The following is a 23,355-nucleotide window of genomic DNA, read 5'->3' on the forward strand; positions in this document are numbered from 1 at the left end:
GCTCATTTCATGGGTTGACTTATGTATACGAAGTTCATTCCCAGTCTAAGATCAGACTGGACCGAGGGTTGCGATAGCACGTAGAGGGGGACCAGGTCAATCCCCGGCTTGCGCATTCTGCCTCTCCGACCTGCTGAGTGCCCGCATGCTTGTTTCGTGGGTTGGCTTAGGCATACGGAGTTCATTCCATGTCTAGGCATACGGAGCTCATTTCCAATCTAAGATTTTGAGCCATGGTGCACATGCTGGGCTCGGGCATGTGCTGGTGCCGCATTCTTTTTGCACGGGGTACCATCGTCGGAGCATCGTCGGAGAGCCTAACTGACGGCATTGGGGGTTCCGGCGATTGGGGGAGCCGAGGGTGTGCGCACATGATGTGCGATGGGTGCTGGTACTTAGCCCTTATATTGGCCCCCTATCCCTCATCAAACCTCTAGAGCTCACACCCCCTTAAAGAGCATTTGACATTTTATAGGTTTGCTGCCAGTAGCCATTAAAGTGTTTGAAATATGGACACTTTTTTCAAATGGTCACAAAATCTTATCCACTTTGAGTTTTTAGCTGAATTTTTTTTTTCCATGCCAACAAAAATACAAGGATCACCTCTACCAAATTTGGGGACAAAACTCTTTCTAAAAAAATTTAAAAAAATCCCGAATAGCAAAAAGTTTCAAAAATCATGAAAAATAGAAAATGGGTCATCTTGCCACGAAACTTCACATGAAGGCTTAGGGGACCATTGTATGAATTTACAAGCCATAAAAATGGCATTGGCATGACAGAAATATGAAGATGTGCTTGAACCCACCTATCACCCGTTCGATCCCCGGCTTGCGCATCTTGCCTCTCTGGTCGGCTGAGCACCCGCACACCCGTTTTGTGGGTTGACTTAGGCATACGAAGTTCATCCCAAGTCTAAGCATACAGAGTTCATTCTCAGTCTAAGATCAGATCGGATCGAGGGTTACGGCAGTAGGATCGGCAGCATGCAGGGGGACCTGACCGATCCCTAGCTAGTGCATTCTGCCTCTCCAATCGGTTGAGCGCCTGCACGCTCGTTTCGTGGGTAGGCTTAGGCATACAGAGTACATTCCATGTCTAAGCCCCAATCGGATCGAGGGTTGTGGCAGCAAGACCGGCAGCGAAATCTGAAGCACCCAGAGGGGGATCGGGCTGATCCCTGGCTTGCGCATTATGCCTCTCTAGTCGGCCTCTCCGGTCGGCTGAACGCCCGTATGCTCGTTTCATGGGTTGACTTAGGCATATGGAGTTCATCTTCAGTCTAAGCATACGGAGTTCATTCCCAGTCTAAGCATACGGAGTTCATTCCCAGTCTAAGATCGAACCGGATCGAGGGTTGTGGCAGCAGGATCGGTAGCACGCAGGGGGGACCGGGCCGATCCCTGGCTTGCACATTTTGCCTTTCCGGTCGACTGAGCGCCCGTGCACTCGTTTTGTGGGTTGGCTCGGGCATACAGAGTACATTCCATGTCTAAGCCACAGTCGGATCGAGGGTTGTGGCAGCAGGACCGACAGCGAGATCGGTAGCACATAGAGGGGGACCAGGCTGATCCCCAGCTTGCGTATTATGCCTCTCCGCCCGTACGCTCATTTCGTGGGTTCACTTAGGCATACAGATTTCATCCCCAGTCTAAGCATACGGAGTTCATTCCCAGTCTAAGATCAGATCGGACCAGGGTTGTGGTAGCACGATCGACAGCACGTAGGGGAGATCGGGCTGAGCGCCCGCACGCTCGTTTCGTGGGTTGGCTAAGGCATACGGAGTTCATTCCATATCTAAACATATGGAGCTCATTCCCAATCTAAGATTTTGAGCCATAGTGCACATGCTGGGCTCAGGCATGTGCTGGTGCTGTATTTTTTTCACCCGAGCACCATCGTCGGAGCATCGTCGGAGAGCCTAACTTGTAGCATTGAGGGTTCCGACGATTGGGGGGGCCGGGGGGTGTGCGCACATGATGTGTGATGGTTGCTGGTACTTGGCCCTTATATTGGAACCCTATCCCTCATCAAACCTCGAGAACTCACACCCCCTTAAAGAGCATTGGAGATTTTATAGGTTGGCTACCAGTAGCCATTAAAGTGTCTGAAATGGGGACATCTTTTTTCAAACAGTCACAAAATCTTCTCCACTTTGAGTTTTTGGCTGAATTTTTTTGTGCATGCCAAAAAAAAAACAAGGATCACCTCTACCAAATTTGGGGACAAAACTCTTTCTAAAAAAATTTAAAAAAGTCCCGAACCATAAAAAGTTTTGAAAATCGTGAAAAATAAAAAATCGTGAAAACGTGAAAAATAAATATGAAGATGTGCCTGAACCCACCTACCACCCGTTCGATCCCCGACTTATGCATCCTACCTCTCTGGTCAGCTGAGCGCCCGCACGCTCATTTTGTGGGTTGACTTAGGCATACGGAGTTTATCCCCAATCTAAGCATACAGAGTTCATTTCCAGTCTAAGATCGGATCGGATCGAGGGTTATGGTGACAGGATCGGTAGCATGCAGGGGGGATCGAGACAATCCCCGGCTTGCGCATTCTACCTCTCCGGTCAGCAGAGCGCCCGCACGCTTGTTTCGTGGGTTAGCTTAGGCATACGAAGTAAATTCCACGTCTAAGCCCTAATCGGATCGAAGGTTGTGGCAGTAGGACTGGCAGCGGATCAGCAGCACGTAGAAGGAGATCGGGCTGATCCTCGACTTGTGCATTATGCCTCTTCGACTGGCCTCTCCGGTCGACTGAGCGCCCACACGCTCGTTTCGTGGGTTGACTTAGGCATACGAAGTTCATCCCCAGTCTAAGCATACGGAGTTCATTCCCAGTCTAAGATCAGATCGGATCGAGGGTTGTGGTAGCAAGATCGATGGCTCGTAAAGGGGATTGGGCTGATCCCTGAGAACTCACACCCCCTTAAAGAGCATTTGAGATTTTATAGGTTTGCTACCAGTAGCCATTAAAGTGTCTGAAATGGGGACACTTTTTTCAAACGGTCACAAAATCTTCTTCACTTCAAGTTTTTAGCTGAATTTTTTTGTGCATCCAACAAAAATAAAAGGATCTCCTCTACCAAATTTGGGGACAAAACTCTTTCTAAAAAAATTTTAAAAAATCTCGAACCGCAAAAAGTTTTAAAAATCGTGAAAAATAGAAAACGGGTCATCTTACCACGAAACTTCACATGAAGGCTTAGGGGACCATTGTATGAATTTACAAGCCATAAAAATGGCATTGGCACGGCAGAAATATGAAGATGTGCTTGAACCAACCTACCACTTGTTCGATCCCCGACTTGCGAATCCTGCCTCTCTGGTCGACTGAACGCCCGCACGCTCATTTCGTGGGTTGACTTAGGCATACGGAGTTCATCCCCAATCTAAGCATAAAGAGTTCATTCCCAATCTAAGATCGAACCGGACCGAGGGTTGCGACAGTAGGATTGACAGCACGCAGGGAGGACCGGGTCGATCCCCGACTTGCGCATTCTGCCTCTCCGGTTGGTTGAGTGCCTGCAAGCTCATTTCGTGGGTTAGCTTAGGCATACGGAGTACATTCCACGTCTAAGCCCCAGCCGGACTGAGGGTTGTGGCAGCAGGACCAGCAGCGGGATCAGCAGCACGCAAAGGGGGACTGGGCTGATGCCCGGCTTGCACATTAGGCCTCTTCAGCTGGCCTCTCCGGTCGGTTGAGCGCCCGCATGCTTGTTTCTTGGGTTGACTTAAGCATACGGAGTTCATCCCCAGTCTAAGCATAGGGAGTTCATTCCCAGTCTAAGATTGAACTGGATCGGAGGTTGTGGTAGCAGGATCGACAGCATGCAGGAGGGATCGGGTCGATCCCCAGCTTGCAGATTCTACCTCTCCGATCGGCTGAGTGCTCGCACGCTCGTTTCGTGGGTTGGCTTAGGCATACGGAGTACATTCCACATCTAACCACAGTCGGATCAAGGGTTGTGGTAGCAGGACCGACAGTGGGATCGGTAGCACGTAGAGGGGGACCGGGCTGATCCCTGGCTTACGCATTATGATTCTCCGGCTGGCCTCTCTGGCCGACTGAGCGCCCGCACGCTCGTTTCATGGGTTGACTTAGGCATACGGAGTTCATCCCCAGTCTAAGCATAAGGAGTTCATTCCCAGTCTAAGATCAGACCGTATCAAGGGTTGCGACAGCAGGATCGACAGCATGCAAGAGGGATCGGGCCGATCCCGGGCTTGCGCATTCTACCTCTCCGACCGGTTGAGCACCCGTACGCCCATTTCGTGGGTTGCCTTAGGCATAGGGAGCTCATTCCATGTCTAAGCCCCAGCCGAATCGAGGGTTGTGGCAGCCGGATCGACAGCACGCAGAGGAGGACCAGGCTGATCCCCGACATGCGCATTATGCCTCTTCGACCGGCTCAGTGCCCGTACGCTCGTTTCGTGGGTTGACTTATGCTTACGGAGTTCATTCCCAACCTAAGATCAGACCAGACTGAGGGTTGCGGTAGTAGGATCGACAGCACGTAGGGGGGATCGGGTCGATCCCCGACTTGTGCATTCTACCTCTCTAGCCGACTGAGCGCCCGCATGCTCATTTCATGGGTTGGCTTAGGCATACAGAGTTCATTCCATGTCTAAGCATACGAAGCTCATTCCCAATCTAAGATTTTGAGCCACGGCACACATGCTGGGCTCGGGCATGTGCTGGTCTCGTATTTTTTTCGCCTGGCAGCATTGGGTGTTCCGACGATTGGGGGGGCCGTGGGGTGTGCGCACATGATGTGCGATGGGTGCTGGTACTTGGCCCTTATATTGGCCCCCTATCCCTCATCAAACCTCAAGAACTCACAACCCCTTAAAGAGCATTTGAGATTTTATAGGTTTGCTACCAGTAGCCATTAAAGTGTCTGAAATGGGGACACTTTTTTCAAACGATCACAAAATCTTCTCCACTTCGAGTTTTTAGCCAAATTTTTTAGTGCACACCAAAAAAAATACAAGGATCACCTCTACCAAATTTGCTGAGGAAAAGCTTTCTAAAAAAAATTTTAAAAAATCTCGAACCGCAGAAAGTTTTGAAAATCGTGAAAAATAGAAAAGGGTCGTCTTGCCATGAAACTTCGCATGAAGGCTTAGGGGACCATTGTATGAATTTACAAGCCATAAAAATGGCATTGGCATGGCAGAAATATGAAGATGTGCTTGAACCCACCTACCACATGTTCGATCCCCGGCTTGCGCATCCTGTCTCTCTGGTCAGCTGAGCGCCTGCACGCTCGTTTCGTCGATTGACTTAGGCTGATGAAGTTCATCCCCAGTCTAAGCATATGGAGTTCATTCCCAGTCTAAGGTCTGACCAGACCGAGGGTTGCGACAGCAGGATCGACAGCACGTAGGAGGGACCGGGCCGAGCCTCGGCTTGCTCATTATGCCTCTTTGACCGGCTCAGCGCCCGCACGCTTATTTCGTGGGTTGACTTATGCATATGAAGTTCATTCCCAGTCTAAGATCGGACCGGACTGAGGGTTGTGGCAGCAGGATCAGCAGCACGCATTGGGGATTGGGTCGATCCTCGGCTTGCGCATTCTGTGTCTTCGACTGGTTGAGCGCCCGCACATTTGTTTCGTGGGTTGGCTTAGGCATACAGAGTTCATTCCATGTCTAAGCATACGGAGCTCATTCCCAATCTAAGATTTTGAGCCACGGTGCACATGCTGGGCTCGGGCATGTGCTGGTGCTGCATTTTTTTCGCCCGGGCACCATCGTCGGAGCATCACCGGAGCATCGTTGAAGAGCCTAACCGGCAGTTTTGGGGGTTTCGACAATTGAGGGGCCGGGGGGTGTGTACCCATGATGTGCGATGGGTGCTGGTACTTGGCCCTTATATTGGCCCCCTATCCCTCACAAAACCTCAAGAACTCACACCCCCTTATAGAGCATTTGAGATTTTATAGGTTTGCTACCCGTAGCCATTAAAGTGTCTGAAATGGGGACACTTTTTTCAAACGGTCACAAAATCTTCTCCACTTCGAGTTTTTAGCTGAATTTTTTTATGCATGCCAACAAAAATACAAGGATCGGCAGTCTAAGCATACGGAGTTTATTCCCAGTCTAAGCATATGGAGTTCATTCCCAGTCTAAGATTGGACCAGATTGAAGGTCGTGGCAGTAGGATCGACAGCACGTAAGGGGGACCAGGCCGATCCCCGGCTTGCGCATTCTGCCTCTCCGTCCGGCTGAGCACCCGCACACTCATTTCGTGGGTTGGCTTAGGCATATGGAGTACATTCCACGTCTAAGACCCAACCAGACTGAGGGTTGTGGTAGCAGGACCGACAGCGGTATCAACAGCACACAGAGGGGGATAGGGCTGATCCCGGGCTTACGCATTATGCCTCTCCAGTCGGCTGAGTGCCCGCACACTTGTTTCGTGGGTTGACTTAAGCATACGGAGTTCATTCCCAGTCTAAGATCAGATTAGATCGAGGGTTGCAGTAGCAGGATCGGTAGCATGTAGGGGGGATCGGACCAATCCTCGGCTTGCGCATTCTACCTCACCGACCGGCTGAGCGCCCATACACTCGTTTCATGGGTTGGCTTAGGCATACAGAGTACATTACACGTCTAAGCCCCAGCCGGACCAAGGGTTGTGGCAACAAGACCGGCAGCGGGATCGGTAGCGGGATCGACAACATGCAGAGGGGGATCGGGTTTATCCCCGACTTGCGCATTATGCCTATCCGAATGGCCTTTTCGATTGACTGAGAGCTCGCACGCTCGTTTCGTGGGTTGACTTAGGCATACGGAGTTCATCCCTAGTCTAAGCATACGGAGTTCATTCCCAGTCTAAGATCGGACCAAACCGACGGTTGTGGCAGCAGGATCGACAGCACGCAGAGGGCGACCGGGCCGATCCCCGGCTTGCGCATTATGCCTCTTCGATCGACTCAGCGCCCGCATGCTCGTTTCGTGGGTTAGCTTAGGCATACGGAGTTCATTCCATGTCTAAGCATACGGAGCTCATTCCCAATCTAAGATTTTGAGCCATTGTGCACATGCTAGGCTCAGGCATGTGCTGGTGCCGCATTTTTTTCGCCCGGGGCACCATCGTCGGAGTATCGTCGGAGAGCCTAACAAACGGCATTGGGGGTTTCGACGATTGGGGGGGCCGGGGGGTGTGCGCACATGATGTGTGATGGGTGCTGCTACTTGGCCCTTATATTGGCCCCCTATCCCTCATCAAACCTCGAGAACTCACACCCTCTTAAAGAGCATTTAAGATTTTATAGGTTTACTGCCAGTAGCCATTAAAGTGTCTGAAATGATGACGCTTTTTCAAACGGTCACAAAATCTTCTCCACTTCGAGTTTTTAGCTGAATTTTTTGTGCATGCCAACAAAAATACAAGGATCACCTCTACCAAATTTGGGGACAAAACTCTTTCTAAAAAAATTTTAAAAAATCCCTAACCAAAAAAATTTCAAAAATCGTGAAAAATAAAAAAAGGATCGTCATGCCACGATACTTCACATGAAGGGTTAGGGGGCCATTGTATGAATTTATAAGCCATAAAAATGGCATTGGCATGGCAGAAATATGAAGATGTGCTTGAACCCACCTACCACCCGTTCGATCCCCGGCTTGCACATCCTGCCTTTTAATTAGATAAATCTCATATGAATTAATTAATTCAATATCATAAATTAATATATAATTGTTAATAATATATATTATATTAATTACTCATTAATATAATTTGATAAAATAATTATGATTAATTTTTAGATTTAATATTTACTGATTAATTTTTATAATTATTAAAATAAATAAATAACTAATAAAAGTTATTTATTATAATAAAATATATTAATAATTAATAGTTATTAAATGTTATATTTTAAATTATAATTATAATGATTAATTATAATTATAAACAATCAATTATATTAATAATTGAAAAAATTAATTTAGTTAATTAATAAGTACTAATTGATAGTAATTAGATATTAGTTTAATAAGTTAATTAATTATATAATTGTTATATAATAGTTTAATTCATAACTATTTGAATTATAACAATATATTCTTTTATATACTATGTTATGTAATAAATAGTTTAGGTATTTTAATATAATAGTTAATCATATAATCTTAATATGGTATAACTAATTTATTAATCTAACTTATATTGTAATATAAATAATATATATAAGTATAATAATATTACTAATATAAGACTTATATTAATAATTCATATTATTATAATTATAATATGTATAGTTATTATACATACCTATAATAGTCTATTATATAATTATATGATTATATAATAAACTATTTATATTATATACTTACTAAATAGATTAATAATTAAAATAATAATTATTATAATATAATATATATTAATTAAATTAAATTAATATATATAATATAATATAATATATAAAATATTAACTAATTATTAGAAATAATTAATATTAACAATTAATATTATTATTTTTATATATTGATTATATAATTATATCTATTTATATTAATATAAATATAATACTATTATATTATATTAATAATATTATAATTATTTATAATATATCTATTAATTAAATTATAATATTCAATATTATAACCTAATATAATTCTTATAATTAATTTAAATTTTTTAATTAATATTGAATTATTAATATTTGTAATTAGTTATAATTATTAAACATTTAATAATATTTGTTATAAATAACAATTTATTAAAATTTTTATGATATAAAAAAATAGGTTTATTTTTATTATAATATAAAAAGCTCCCATATATTTAATTTAATATAATTATTTATACAAATTTATAATATATTCATTAATGCTAATAGATTTTAATTATTGTAATACTATTATAAATTAGTATTAGCTTATATGTTTTTTAATATTTAATACTAATAACTATTTAAATTATAATTATATATTGTTGTAAAGAAAAGGTCATAATGATTTCTCTCATTTATTAATTAAATAATATAATATTATCCTTTTAATAATCATGCATATTATTTGAAAGTTAAATATTATAATAGTATAATAAATTATACTATTATAACATTTAAGTGCTATGCATAATTACATAATAGTTATTATATTTATAGTTAATTTACAATAATATTATATTGTAATAATATCTATAATTGTATACAAATTAATTAATAATATAAATTATATGTATTCAAATAATATATTAATAATTTAATATTTAATTATTTATCATAATTAATAATTATTTATATCAATTGTATCATTTAATATAATTAATTAATTACATTAATAAACTTATATATCAACAATTAAATAAACTAGTTTGGTAAACATATTTACTTTTTAATTCTCTTATTAATTTTTGAAATATTAATAAATTAGTATTATTTTATTTCGAATAAGCTTGTATGATAAAAAAACAATTGTTATATGACCAAACAAAAGGTAATAACAATTTGAAATAGATAATTGTTGAAATGGCCATAACTATTTGAACTGATTCAATAAATAGATTCACTTTTTAAATCACGTACTTATTTATTTTTGGAATATTAATAAATTAGCATTATTTTATTTCGAATAAGCTTATATAAACTAAAATAATTGTTTTATGACAAAACAAAAAGGTCATAACAATTTTAAATAGACAATTATTTAGATAGTTGTAACTATTTGAATTTGTTCGGTAAACAAATTTATTTTTTAAAACTCTTGCTTATTAACTTTCAAAATATTAAGAAATTAGTATTATTTTATTTTAACAAATAATAATTATAACCTAATTATAATAATTATTTAATAATTATTTATATAAATCATATATTATTTATATTTACTTACTAATTTTTATTAGATAATTATCTAATAATTGATTATTAATTTAATTAGTATGGATAATAAATTATTAATTTATAATTTCATTTAAATATTTAATTGAATTTATATAAGATATTTAAATTTAATTAAAGAGCTTTAACCTAATTTATTAACTAATCTTAGTAAGAGATTTGTTTACAAAATCTATCTATGGAAGTAATTACTTATTACTTGTTATTTCAAGTAATTAAACTATTAAATATTAATTAAAGGTTAAGATTTTAATCATTTTAAATAAGTATTAACGTTTAATAAATTATATACCATAATTTATTTAACTAATAATATTGATAATTTAAATTAATACTATAATTTTTAAACTGTTATAATAATTTATAATATTATATAGATAATAAATTAATTAAATATTAATGATTAGATTATTATTAATATAAAATAATTTTAGTATTACATCAATAATACTTATTTCAAATATTATAATTAAATATAAAAATATTTATATCTCAAATTGTTATGATCATTGTTTTGTCATAAAATAATTATTTTTGTTCAGACAAGCTTATTTGGAGTAAAATATTGCTAAATTAAGAATATTCTAAAAATTAATAAGTAAAAGATTTGAAAAATAAATGTTTTGTCAAACTAGTTCAAATAGTTTGGACTATTAGAACAATTATCTATTTCAAATCATTCTATTCATACAAGCTTATTTGAAATAAAATAATACTAATTTATTAACATTCAAAAAATTAATAAACAAGAAATTAAAAAAATAAATCTATTTATCGAACAAGTTCAAATAGTTATAACTATTTTTATTATAGTTATATTATATATTAATAATTATTCATTATAAAATTGTTAAATATTATATTTATGACTTCATTTAAATATAAATTAAACTAATTTATCCTTAATAATTTAGTAATTATTATTTAAGTTTAATATTAATAAAAATTAAATTTCGTATTTAAGATAACTATATTATTATCTTAATTATTTTTAATTATAACATAATAATTAGATTTATTTGTGTTAATAATTATTATTAATAATAACTTTTAATTTTACATATATATTTCTATTTTATTTTATTATAATGTTATAATGATTGTTAATAAATATTTATAATATATATCGTATAATTTAAACAAAAGAAATAAAATAATTTAATACAATTAATTAAATTATACATGTCATATTACAAATATATTTCTATTAATATATGTTATTTTTATTAAATAGAAAATTAAAATAATAGATTAAAATAGTTACAATTAAATATTTATATTTATAATTTAATTCTTTAAAGTATTAATTGTTAATTATTAATTTTATATTTAATTAAATAAATTGATAATTAAAATTAATATTTAAATTTTAATTAATAATTAAATAATAATACTAATTAATAATAATACTAATTTATTACCTTTTGTTTAGTCATCAAATACTTGTTTCATATCTTACAAGTTTGTTTTAAATAATTATTATAATGATTTTAATTTTAATATTAATTTAATTATTAATTTCTTTTTAATATTATTAAATAATAAATTAATTTATTATTTTAATATGAAACAATTATTTTATGACAAAACAAAAGATCATAAAGATTTGAAATATATAATTGTTCAAATAGTAATAACTATTTGAACTTGCTTGGTAAACAAATTTATTATTTAAACTTTTACTTATTAATTTTAGAAATATTAATAAATTAATATTATTTTATTTCGAATAAGCTTGTATGAATAGAAATAATTGATTTATGACAAAACAAATTGTCATAACGATTTGAAATAGATAATTGTTCAAATAGTCATAACTATTGAATGTGTTAAAAAAACATATTTATTTTTAAAATTTTTATTTGTTAATTTTTGGAGTTTTAATAAATTTATATTATTTTATTCGAGATAAGCTTGCATGAACAGAACTAATTATTTTATGACAAAACAAATGGTCATAATGTTTTGAAATAAATAATTATTTAGATAGTCATAACTATTTGAACTTGTTCAGTAAACAGATTCATTTTTTTAATTCTCTTACTCATTAATTTTTGGTATATTAATAAATTAGAGCTATTTTATTTCAAATAAGCTTATGTTAATTGAAACAATTATTTTATTACAAAATAAAATGTCACAATTATTTGAAATACATAATTATTCAAATAGTCTTGACTATTTGAACTTGTTTGGTAAACATATTTATTTTTTAAATCTTTTTCTTATTAATTGTCAAAATATTAATAAATTAATATTATTTTAATTCAAATAAGCTTGTATGAACAGAAACAATTGTTTTATTACAAAACAAAAAGTCATAACAATTCTGTTTACAAAACTATTTCTAATAATTATGACTATTCGAATAATTATCTATTTCAAATTGTTATTACCTTTTGTTTTATCATAAAACAAATGTTTTTGTTCATATAAGTTTGTTTGGAATAAAATAATATTAATTTATTAATATTTAAAAAATTAATACGTAAGAAATGTAAAAAATAAATCTATTTGTCATACCAGTTCAATTAGTTATAACTATTTGACCAAATATTTTATTTCAAATTGTTATGACCATTTGTTTTATCATAAAACAATTGTTTCTATTCATATAATCTTATTCAAAATAAAGTAATGCTAATTTATTAATATTTTGAAAATTAATAAATAATGGATTTAGAAAATGTATCTTTTGGCTTGACCAGTGCAAAAAATTATAACTATTTGAACAATTATCTATTTCAAATCGTTATGACCTTTTGTTTTCTCACAAAACAATTGTTTTTGTTCATACAAGCTTATTCAGAATAACATAATTCTAATTTATCAATATTCCAAAAATTAATAAGTGAGAGATTTAAAAAATGAATCTGTTTACCGAACAAGTTCAAATAATGATGGCTATTTGCACAATTATCTAGTTTAAATTGCTATAACCTTTTGTATTGTCATAAAATATTTTTTTCTATTCATACAAGCTTATTTCAAATCTGTTTACCGAATAATTTTGAATAGTTATGACTATTGAAACAATTATTTATTTCAAATTATTATGACCTTTTGTTCTGTCATAAAATAATTATTTTTGTTCATATTAGCTTATTCGGATTACAATAATATTAATTTATTAATATTTCAACAATTAATAAGTAAAAGATTTAAAAAATAAATATGTTTATCAAACAAGTTCAAATAGTAATAACTATCTAAATAATTGTCTATTTCAAATCGTTATGACCTTTTGTTTCACCATAAAACAATTATATCAATTCATATAGGCTTATTCGAAATAGAATAATACTAACTTATTACTATTCCAAAAATTAATGAGTAAGAGATTTAAAAAATGAATCTATTTACCAAACAAGTTCAAATAGTTATGACTATTTAAATAATTATCTATTTCAAATTGTTATGACCTTTTGTTTCGCCATAAAATAATATTTTTTATTCATATAAGCTTATTTCAAATAAAATAATATAAATTTACTAATATTCCAAAGATTAATAAGTAAAAATATATAAAATAAATTTATTTTTTAAACATGTTCAAAATAATTATGACCATTTGAACAATTATCTATTTCAAATCGTTATGACCTTTTTGTTTTGTTATAAACCAATTATTTCTATTCATAAAATCTTATTTGAAATTAAATAATACTAATTTATTAAAATTTCAAAAATTAATAAGTAAAATATTTAAAAAATAAATTTGTTTATTGAGTGAGTTCAAATAATTATTTATTTCAAATCATTGTGATCCTTTGTTTTGTAATAAAACAATTGTTTCTATTCATACAAAATTATTCAAAATAAAATAATACTAATTTATTAATATTTTGAAAATTAATAAGAGATTTAAAAACTATATCTATTTATCGGACCAATTCAAATAGTTATGACTATTTGAATAATTATCTATCTTAAATTGGTATGATCTTTGTTTTGTCATAAAACAATTGTTTCTGTCCATACAAACTTATTTGGAGTAAAATATTGCTAAACCAATAATATTCTAAAAATTAATAACTAAGAGATTTAAAAAATAAATGTATTTGTACTATTCTAAAAATTAATAATTAAGAGATTTAAAAAATAAATGTATTTGTTGAACCAGTTCAAATAGTTAAGACTATTATAATAATTATCTATTTCAAATCATTCTGACCTTTTGTTTGGTCATAAAATAATTGTTCAGTTCATACATGCTTATTTGAAATAAAATAGTACTATTTTATTAACATTCAAAAAATTAATAAGCAAGGAATTAAAAAATAAATCTGTTTGCCAAACAAGTTTAAATAGTTATGACTATTTAAACAGTTATCATTTTAAAATCGTTATGACCTTTTGTTTTATCATAAAATAATTATTTCATTTCATAAAAGCTTATCCAAAATAAAATTGTATTACTTTATTAATATTTCAAAAATTAAGAAGTTGGAGATTTAAAACATAAATCATTTTATTGAATCAGTTCAAATAGTTATGGCTATTTGAACAATTATCTATTTCAAATCATTTTGAACTTTTGTTTTATCATAAAACAATTGTTGTTCATCATACAAGCCTAATTAGAATAAAATAATCTAGTTTATTAACATTTCAAAATTAATAAGTAGCAGATTATCTATTTACTGAACTAGTTCAAATAATTATGACTATTTAAATAATTATATATTTCAAGTCATTATAACCTTTTGTAATTAGTTACAAATATATTTATTTAAATAATTTTAATATTTACTTTGTTTATTTAAATAAACATAATAATATAATAATTTATTACTATATTAGTATAATTATATTAATTATATAATAATTATAATACAATTAATATTAATTATTATTAATAAAGTATATTAATTATAATAAAGTATTATATATCAATCTACATTATATTATAAAACAAGCTATAGACTAATCTTGCTTATAATATTACTATTAAATTATTATAATCTTTAATAATTATATTAAATACTATATTATTTTAATATTAACTACATTTATTATTATTATTTATAATAGTAATTCATTTTATTAGTTATAATTATAAAAATTATGACATATAATTTATTTCATCCAATATTTTAATAATATAAATTATTTTAACATATAATTATAAATAAACAATCATTTTATAATTGAAATATAATTATAACTAGATTTTTATTATTGATTCAAAAAACAATTTTATTTTTTAAATCTCTTACTTACTAATTTTAGAAATATTAATAAATTAGTATTATTTTAGTCCATATAAGCTTGTATTAGCTAAAACAATTGTTTTATGACAAAACAAAAGTAATAACGATTTGAAATAGTTAATTGTTTAAATAGTCATCATTATTTGAACTGGTTTGAAAAGTTTTAATTTTTTTTTTGTTTAGTCAGATAATTATAACTATTTGAATAATTATCTATTTTAAATCGTTATTACTTTTTGTTTTGTCATAAAACAATTGTTTTTGTTAATATAAGTTTGTTTGAAATAAAATAATATTGTTTTATTAATATTTAGAAAATAAATCTGTAAGAGATTTAAAATGAAAATCTACTTACCAAACCATTTCAAATCATTATAACCTTTTATTTTATCATCAAGCAATTGGTTCTATTCATACTATTTTATTTATAATAAAATAATACTAATTTAATAATATTTCAAAACTTAATAACCAAGAAAATTAAAAAATAAATCTAATTGTCAAACCAATTCAAATAGTTAAGACTCTATGAATGACTATCTATTTCAAATCATTATGACCGTTTCTTTTAACGTAAAACAATTGTTTTGTTCGTATAAGCTTATTTGGATTAAAAAAATATTAATTTAATAATATTTTAAAAATTAATAAGTAAGAGATTTAAAAAATAAATTTGTTTATTGAATCAGTTCAAATGGTTAAAATTATTAGAAAAATTATCTATTTCATATCATTTTGATCTTTTATTTAGTCATAAAACAATTGTTTCAGTTCATACAAGCTTATTCAAAATAAATTAATACCAATTTATTAACATTTGAAAAATTAATATGAAAGAGATTTAAAAAAATAATTTTGTTTACCGAACAAATTCAAATAAGTGATTTAAAATGTGAATATATTTACCAAATCAGTTCAATAATTATGGCCATTTCAATAATTATCTAATTCAAATTGTTCCTACCTTTTGTTTGGTCATATGACAATTGTTTTTTATCATACAAGCTTATTCGAAATAAAATAATACTAATTTATTAATCTTTCAAAAATTAATAAGTAAGAGATTTAAAAAATAAATCTATTTACAAAACCAATTCAAATAGTTATGACTATTAGAGCAATTGTATACTTCAAATTGTTATAACCTTTTGTTTTATCATAAAACAATTATTTTTATTCATACAAGCTTATTTGAAATAAAATAAAACTAATCTAATAATATTCTGAAAATTAATAACTAAGAGATTTAAAAAATAAAATTGTTTACCAAACTAGTTCAAATAGTTAAAACTATATGAATAAATTATTTATTTCAAACCATTATAACCTTTTGTTTTGTCATAAAACAATATTTTCAATTCATCATACTAGCTTATTTAGAATAAAATAAAATAAAATAATTAAAATTTCAAACATTAATAAGTAAGAGAATTAAAAAATAATTCTTTTTACCTAACCAGTTCAAATAATTATGACTATTTGAACAATTATCTATTTCAAATTTTTATAACCTTTTGTTTTGTCATAAAACTAATGTTTTTGTTCATATAAGTTTATTTGAAATAAAATAATACTAATCTATTAATATTTCAAAAATTAATAAAAATTTTTAAAAATAAATCTATTTATCAAACTGGTTCAAATTAAGACTATTTAAGCAATTATTTATTTCAAATCATTATGACTTTTTGTTTTGTTATAAGATAATAGTTTCTATTTATTCAAGCTTATTCGAATTAAAATAATACAAATTTATTAATATTTTGACAATTAATAATTAAAAAATGTAAAAAATTAAATATGTTTACTGAACTAGATCAAACAGTCATGACTATTTAAATAGTTATCTATTTCAAATCGTTATAACCTTTTTTTCTGTCATTAAAAAATTATTTCAATTCATATAAGCTTATTCGAAATAAAATAATATCAAGTTATTAATATTTTGAAAATTAATAATTAAGAGATTTAAAAAATGAATCTATTTACCGAACAAGTTTAAATAGTCATTTTAAATTAATATTATAATATAATTTAAATAATAATTTAAATAAGCTATGATAAATAACTATTTAATTGTATATAGATTATCTATATTTATAATATAGTTTATAAATATTATTAAATTAAAATATTATATTTTAATATTGTTAATATAATAATTAACCAATTGTATATTTGCTTAATTTATTAATATTAATTGTTAAATTTAGTAAATTAGTTAATATTTTTTATTATAATTATAAATGATTTAACTATTAAATATATTATAGTATTAATCATAATTATTGATAATATAATTATAATTAATAATACAATTAATAACATATTATATATTATATAATATATGTAATTATAATATTAAAACTATTTAATTAAGTAATTAATATATTAAATATAGTATTATAGAATTAAAACAATTATAGTAATAATATATATTTTATTTTAATTATAATTAAAATATATTATATTTAAATATAATATAATATACATGTCAAATATGTATTATATTTTTAGTTGTAAAAAAATACGTTTATAATGAACAATATTAATCATAGTCATTTATTTATATAACAATTATATTAATAATAATATTAATTATTTATATTTTAATTATATAATTATATAATATTTACTATATTAATTATTTATATATTGTTAATAAAGTATTATTATGTTAAATTTATACTAATAATATTTATTTTTATATAATAATATTAATCATATTTATTATAATTTAATATCTTGTCTAATAGTAGACAAAATATAATAATTATATAATAATTTAATTATTATATTTAATAATAATCGTTCATATTTAAAATAATTTTTATTAATTTAAAATGCTATTTCTATTAAATTTAAAATGAATTAGATTAATATTTAAGGATTTCGTGAAATTTAATCTATTAACAATTATTTATTAATAATTATTAGTTAATAAGTTATAATAATACTAATTATTATAATAACTAATTGAAATAAATTATTTTTAATAAAAAATTTAGTATATATTTTATAATTAAATATATACTATAATTTAATAACTATTAATTAAAAATAGTTCATGTTCTTATATTATAAATTATAATTCAATTAATATTATAAATTAGTATTAAATATTATTAATATTTTAATAATTAATATAAATGATTTTTAGTTATTACTAATAATTAATATATATATTAGTTAAATATAACAATAATTTAACTATCATAACTAATATTTTTTGTTATTAATTGTTATTATAAATCAAATAAATATATTTAAATTCTATATTAATATGAAAATTGTCTTATTATTTAATTATTTTTTTATTATAACATTTAAATTTTATTATTTAAATAAATAATATAAATATTATAATCATTTATAATATTATTAAAAATTAGTTATAATAATTACTCAAAATAATTCAATATTAATGATAATTTGATAGTAATTTGATGTTATTATTAATTGCTTGAATAAATTTAAATAAATAATTTACTAATTTATTAAAGTTTAAAAAATTAAAGAGTAACAGAATTAAAAAAATGAATTTTCTTATCGAGCAAGTTGAAATAATTATGACTATCTAAATAATTATCTATTTCAAAACATCATGACATTTTCTTTTGTAATAAAACAATTGGTTCTGTTCATGCAAGCGTATTTTGAATAAAATAATATAAATTTATTAATATTCGAAAAATTAATAAGTATAATTTTAGAAAATAAAATTATTTTCTGAACACATTTAAATAGCTATGACTGTTTGAACAATTATCTATTTCAAATCATTATGATCATATGTTTTGTCATAAACCAATTGTTTCTATTCAAACAATCTTATTTGGAATAAAATAATTCTAATTAATTAATATTCCAAAATTAATAAGTAAAAGATTTAAAAAATAAATTTGTTTACCGAGTGAGTTCAAATAGTTATGATTGTTTGAACAATTATTTATTTCAAATCGTTATGATCTTTTGTTTTGTTATAAAATAATTGTTTCTATTTATACAAGTTTATTTGGAATAAAATAATACTAATATATTAACATTCTAAAAATTAATAAGTTGAAGATTTAAAAAATTAATTAGTTTACTGAACCAGTTTAAATAGTTATGTCCATTTAAACTATTATCTATTTCAAATTGTTATGACATTTTATTTTGTTGTAAAACAATTGTTTCTCATCGATCAAGTTGAAATAGTTATGACTATCTAAATAATTATCTATTTCAAAACATTATGACATTTTGTTTTGTCATAAAATAATTGGTTCTGTTCATGCAAGCGTATTTTGAATAAAATAATATAAATAATATTCCAATAATTAATAAGTAAAATTTTAGAAAATAAAGCTATTTTGTTAAATTAATTTAAAATGATAATTTTAAAATAATTAATAAATTATTATCGATAATTTTAATAATTATAATATTTTTATTAAAATTATTATTCTTATATAATATAGTTATTATGTATAGTAATAATTAATTGTTATAATTAATATTTAAATTAATTAAATTATTAAAACTAATCATTATTATTTAATAGATTATAATTTTTATTAAGAAAATTATTTGTTCAATATGCTTATTTATTAAACCCAATTATTGGATAATAATGATATATTTTATTAATTAAACCATAATTATTAGATAAATTATATTATGATTAAGCTTGCATGATAATAAAATAAAGATATTAACATGAATTATTGATTTTAATTTAATATAACTAATAAACAAATAATTATATTTATTAATTTTCAAAATATTTAACAAATATTTTAATAATTATTATTAAATATATTTTTGCTAGTTATATTTAATACTATAATATATATTAATTTTAAATATTAAATCTAATTTATTTATATAATTAAAAATTTTACTTATTAATTTAAAATTAAAATAATTGTTATAATTAAATAATAATATAATTTAATTGTAATATATAATTAATTAAAATATAATATAAATATTTGAATTTTAAATATTAAAACTAATATATATTGTTTTAATATATTATTGTTTAAATTAAAAATAAATATTAAAATTTATTTTAAGTAATAAATATTGCAATAGCTTAATAATTAATCCAAATAAATCTAATTATTTAATCTAATTATTAATAAAGTATTACTTAGTTTATTACAGCTAATTTTTAATAATATTATAAATGATTATAATATTATATTATTTATTTAAATAATAACATTTAAATGTTATAATAACAAAATAATTAAATAATAAGACAAATTTCATATTAATATAGAATTTAAATATACTTATTTGATTTATAATAATAACTAATAACAAAAAATATTAGTTATGATAGTTAAATTATTGTTATATTTAACTAATATATATTAATTATTAGCTTTAATTATTAATATATATGTCCAATTAAATTATATAATAAATAATTATTATATAATATATAATATACAATTATAATTACATATTATAATAATTAATATAATTAATAAAATATTATTAATAATATTTAATTATAATAATTTATTAAATTATTACATGAACTATATAAATTAATTATTACAATAAATAGTAATAATATTATAAATATTAACTAATATATGACTATTAGTTTAAAATTGAAATTATATTAATATATTAAATTATAATAGCCAAATTGATAATTATACTATATAATTACTAAATAAAGATTAAAAATAATATTGTAATTTATAAGCCAAGTTATTTTAATTGTTTTCATTATCATTTTCAGATTTTTACATTATATCCATACCTATACCAAAAGGATATTTTAAATTTATCTTATCTTTGCAGGTATTTAATCGGTGTGAGTAATTTTCATACCCATAATTTTTAAAAGAAATAATAAATAAAATTTATTTTTAATTTTTTAATTTTTATCTTGTATAGTTAGATAATTTTTTATAAATATATATTTTTCAATAACAATATATTAATTCTAATTAATTTAAAATAATAATTTATACGTAGGGTATGAGTACGGATACGAGGTAGGTACATTATTATCCGTCTCCATTTTTGTATCTAATAAAAATTTAAAATCACATCCATTCTTATCCTTATATCATTAAACTTATCATTATAAATTTAAATAACAATTTATTATTTATAAATAATATTGTAAATAACATAAAATAAACCAACTATAAATTAATAATAGGTTTTTACTTATATAGTTGACTAATTAAATATAATAATATTAAAATTATTATATAGATATTAAGTATAAATATTAATTTATTAGTAATTTATTAATCAGTAAATATTATTAATAACAAAAATATTTGTAATAATAATATAAAAATTAATAATAATTATTAATAGTTAACATTGGAAAATATTGAAATTATTTTATATTAATATCATAATAAACTCTTCACATTTTGTAACTGGATGTAGTATTATTTTATTATTATTCTGAATAATAATAATTATTACATAATTATTTTAACTAATTCAGTAAACAAATTTATTTTTAAAATTTTTTACTTATTAATTTAGGTAATATTAATATTTAGTATTATTTTTTTTCGTCTAAGCTTTATACTAATATACTATTAAAAAATAATTATATAATTTTAAATAATTTAATTACTAAATTATTTATTAACTAAATAATTTTTTAAATTATTAAGGATTGTTTATTTACTAATAAACAATAGTATACAAATTATATTAAATAATTTGAATTTTAGTTATATTCAAATGATACTATAATATTATTAAATTAATACAATAATAATTGTTTATAAATTATTAGTCCAAATTATCGTTAATATAATAATTGAATGTTTTAGTATAAATTTGTAACAAATTTATAAAAATTATGACAATTTTTTATTACTATTTGTTAATATCAATAAATAATCATAAAAATTATTGTTAATATTATTTAACTAATAAATATCGTTAATTAACTATTTTATATTAATTACTAATATTATTATAATTGCTTATTAATTTTTGAAATATTAAGAAATTAGTATTATTTTATTTTGGATAAGTTTTATGAACTAAAACAATTATTTTTTGTCAAAATAAAAGGTCATAATGATTTTAAATAAATAATTGTTGAAATAGTCATAACTATTTGAACTTGATTGATAAATAGATTTATTTTTCATCTATACAGTTAATAATTATAACTAAGAATCGATTATTATTAATATAAAATAATGTAATTAGATAAATCTCATATGAATTAATTAATTCAATATCATAAATTAATATACAATTGTTAATAATATATATTATATTAATTACTCATTAATATAATTTGATAAAATAATTTTGATTAATTTTTATAATTATTAAAATAAATAAATAACTAATAAAAGTTATTTATATAATAAAATATATTAATAATTAATAGTTATTAAATGTTATATTTTAAATTATAATTATAATGATTAATTATAATTATAAACAATCAATTATATTAATAATTGAAAAAATTAATTTAGTTAATTAATAAGTACTAATTGATAGTAATTAGATATTAGTTTAATAAGTTAATTAATTATATAATTGTTATATAATAGTTTAATTCATAACTATTTGTATTATATCTATTTCATTATCATTATATTTTAAAATAGTAATATATTTAATAATTTAGTATAATATAATTTTATATAAGACTACATTTTATTATAATATATATAAGGGGTTAATATAATTATTTTCTAATTTAATAATTAATTAAATTAATTTATGTTATATCGCACAAAGGTCATACGATCCGTCTAGTCATCATGAATCATCAGATAAATATTTTAATAAAAATATATATATTGTTATAAATATTATAAGCTTTTATAATACTAATAGATAATTATAGTTAAATAATTTATTTAATTATTATATATATATAACAAATTCATTAATTGTTATAACTATTATAAATTAAAGTAAATATTTTACTTATAAATAATAATTATATTATATACTAAATATATACTATTTATTAATAATTAGTATTTAATAAAAAATTAATAATATAAATATATTATAATTAATTAATATAATTTATATCAAATTTAAAATTTAAGTTTATAAAATATTATAATTATATATTAAATAATATATATTATTTAAAACTTAACTAATTTATTAATTAATATTTTTTATTAATAATAATTAATAATGATATTTATTAATATAATAAAATTTAAAACTATTAACATATAACTATTAGTATAGTTATTAACATATTTTATGATATGTTAAAATTATAATTTTTTTAAATTTATTAATAATTTATAATAT

The sequence above is a fragment of the Durio zibethinus genome, chromosome 4, assembly GCF_047325235.1.
Source record: "Durio zibethinus cultivar Kanyao isolate XHJ-2024 chromosome 4, ASM4732523v1, whole genome shotgun sequence".
Taxonomy (NCBI): Eukaryota; Viridiplantae; Streptophyta; class Magnoliopsida; order Malvales; family Malvaceae; genus Durio; species Durio zibethinus.